This window comes from Schistocerca nitens, chromosome 7 (assembly GCF_023898315.1).
Source record: "Schistocerca nitens isolate TAMUIC-IGC-003100 chromosome 7, iqSchNite1.1, whole genome shotgun sequence".
Lineage (NCBI taxonomy): Eukaryota > Metazoa > Arthropoda > Insecta > Orthoptera > Acrididae > Schistocerca > Schistocerca nitens.
Window position 1 is genome coordinate 309385785 of NC_064620.1, and position 3129 is coordinate 309388913.

Genomic DNA, 3129 nt, shown 5'->3' on the forward strand with positions numbered 1-3129 from the left:
ATGCGTCGCCGGTACGAGGACCGTGCGATCAGCCCAAAGTTATTCAGAGTCACCAAGGCAAACGGACCGGACGAGCCGACCGATTGGTTTTGATCTAATAAAAGCGTCCCTTCCATCTCTGGTCGGGACTCTGTTTGCATGTATTAGCTCTAGAATTACCACAGTTATCCAAGTAACGTGGGTACGATCTAAGGAACCATAACTGATTTAATGAGCCATTCGCGGTTTCACCTTAATGCGGCTTGTACTGAGACATGCATGGCTTAATCTTTGAGACAAGCATATGACTACTGGCAGGATCAACCAGGGAGCTGCGTCAACTAGAGCTGAGCAGCCGGCCGCCCGGGAGTGTGTCCCGGAGGCCCGCGCGAACACGCAAGCGTCCGCTCAATTATTCCGCAAACAGGAGGAGGCTGGGCTCCCCTGCACGATACACCTCGAAACCCTCTCAGGTCCCGGCGGCGCGCAGCGCCGTCCTAAGTACTTGGTCGGGTTCGAGAGAGGCGCAATCGCCCGGAGATAGGCGAGTAGACGCTTTCAGTGCGACCACCCGTGCTCCCAACTGAGCTTGCCGCTGCCGACAGAGGCCCGGGAGCGTGCTGTCGTGGTGTTGCCGGCGGGAGACAACACGCGGCCACAAACAGTGGCCGGGCAGCTCCAACGCCAGCGCCACAGAGGGGCAGAGCCCCACTTGGGTGCCAAAGCGAACTCTCCCAGCACAGCGCACGCGCCAACACATCCGCACAGCTGCGATACAAACCACCTGCGAGAACCGCGGGGGCGACCGAGCAGCAGACGGCGTCGCGGCGCCGAGTGCCGGGCGGCGGCGCATCCTCGACGCACACAGTCCTCAATCGGACCAGCACACTGCAGATGTCCACCGCGCTTCGCACCGGGCCCGCGAGGACCCACTTTGGCCGCACGGCGCCGCGCGCTGGGTGCGCCGGCGCGCAGCTGCGCCGCCTGCCGCGTCCGTCGGCCGGCGCGCCTGCCACTGGGCGCCCCCACCAGCCGGCTGTAGCGCGTGCGCCCACGCAGCGCGCGGCCAGCACGCCGGGCGCTCCCCCCTCACCGGCCGGGGACGGTCCCACCCAGCCACCGCCGCGTATCGCTTCATACCCACATGCCCACTCACGTTCGTGGGTATGACGGGTGTCGCTGAAGCAACCAGTTAATACCTGTACCGATTGTCGCAATCAATGATTCACCTCCAGCGTAAACAACCGCGCAACAACGGATTTCCAGTTCATTTGCGTAACTTGGGCAGCAAACGTAGACGTCCATCTACATTTGCAAATTCAGTGGGTCTTGCATGCCTGGATGATATGCGTCACGACACGCCACATCAGCCCACATACATGCTGCGACGTATACACGAGAGAACACGTGGAAGGTGGCCCGCGTACGTATGCGAATGCCATTGCACAGCTGCGAAGCTCATTGAACACGCAAACTCCCGCCTGACGAACTAGAGGCGACAGGGGGGCGATATACGTCTTACAGCAGTACACATTACAGTGGATAGCGGGACCATGTGGAACGTACGCAACACTCGCTAGATGTTGTGAGGGTACGCACCGTAACATGAATCAATACGCAGGACACCAGAGAGTGCGAGCACTGACCTATGTTGAGAGGGTTGCGATTAGGCAACGCTACATGAATGTTGCAATTCATATAACAATTACAGGTCAGGTTAGGGCCCAACGTGGGTTAGGTTAGGGCCCAACGTAGGTTAGGTTAGGGCGCAACGTAGGTTAGGTTAGGGCGCAACGTAGGTTAGGTTAGGGCGCAACGTAGGTTAGGTTAAGGCGCAACATAGGTTAGGTTAGGGCGCAACGTAGGTTAGGTTAGGGCCCAACGTAGGTTAGGTTAGGGCCCAACGTAGGTTAGGTTAGGGCCCAACGTAGGTTAGGTTAGGGCCCAACGTAGGTTAGGTTAGGGCCCAACGTAGGTTAGGTTAGGGCCCAACGTAGGTTAGGTTAGGGCCCAACGTAGGTTAGGTTAGGTTAGGGCCCAACGTAGGTTAGGTTAGGTTAGGGCCCAACGTAGGTTAGGTTAGGTTAGGGCCCAACGTAGGTTAGGTTAGGTTAGGGCCCAACGTAGGTTAGGTTAGGTTAGGGCCCAACGTAGGTTAGGTTAGGTTAGGGCCCAACGTAGGTTAGGTTAGGTTAGGGCGCAACGTAGGTTAGGTTAGGTTAGGGCGCAACGTAGGTTAGGTTAGGTTAGGGCGCAACGTAGGTTAGGTTAGGTTAGGGCGCAACGTAGGTTAGGTTAGGTTAGGGCGCAACGTAGGTTAGGTTAGGTTAGGGCGCAACGTAGGTTAGGTTAGGTTAGGGCGCAACGTAGGTTAGGTTAGGTTAGGGCGCAACGTAGGTTAGGTTAGGTTAGGGCGCAACGTAGGTTAGGTTAGGTTAGGGCGCAACGTAGGTTAGGTTAGGTTAGGGCGCAACGTAGGTTAGGTTAAGGCGCAACATAGGTTAGGTTAAGGCGCAACATAGGTTAGGTTAAGGCGCAACATAGGTTAGGTTAAGGCGCAACATAGGTTAGGTTAAGGCGCAACATAGGTTAGGTTAAGGCGCAACATAGGTTAGGTTAAGGCGCAACATAGGTTAGGTTAAGGCGCAACATAGGTTAGGTTAAGGCGCAACATAGGTTAGGTTAAGGCGCAACATAGGTTAGGTTAAGGCGCAACATAGGTTAGGTTAAGGCGCAACATAGGTTAGGTTAAGGCGCAACATAGGTTAGGTTAAGGCGCAACATAGGTTAGGTTAAGGCGCAACATAGGTTAGGTTAAGGCGCAACATAGGTTAGGTTAAGGCGCAACATAGGTTAGGTTAAGGCGCAACATAGGTTAGGTTAAGGCGCAACATAGGTTAGGTTAAGGCGCAACATAGGTTAGGTTAAGGCGCAACATAGGTTAGGTTAAGGCGCAACATAGGTTAGGTTAAGGCGCAACATAGGTTAGGTTAAGGCGCAACATAGGTTAGGTTAAGGCGCAACATAGGTTAGGTTAAGGCGCAACATAGGTTAGGTTAAGGCGCAACATAGGTTAGGTTAAGGCGCAACATAGGTTAGGTTAAGGCGCAACATAGGTTAGGTTAAGGCGCAACATGGGTTAGGTTAGGG

General features: G+C 55.1%; 1 non-coding gene across 1 annotated transcript in view; it reads right to left on the reverse strand.

The window, feature by feature from the left end:
- Window positions 1-310, reverse strand: part of LOC126197099 (small subunit ribosomal RNA) — a 1909-nt gene extending 1599 nt beyond the window's left edge. Inside the window, exon 1 of the ribosomal RNA XR_007539500.1 lies at window positions 1-310. This exon is cut by the window's left edge and continues 1599 nt beyond it. This is a non-coding gene — a ribosomal RNA (small subunit ribosomal RNA).
- Window positions 311-3129: the final 2819 nt, after the last annotated feature.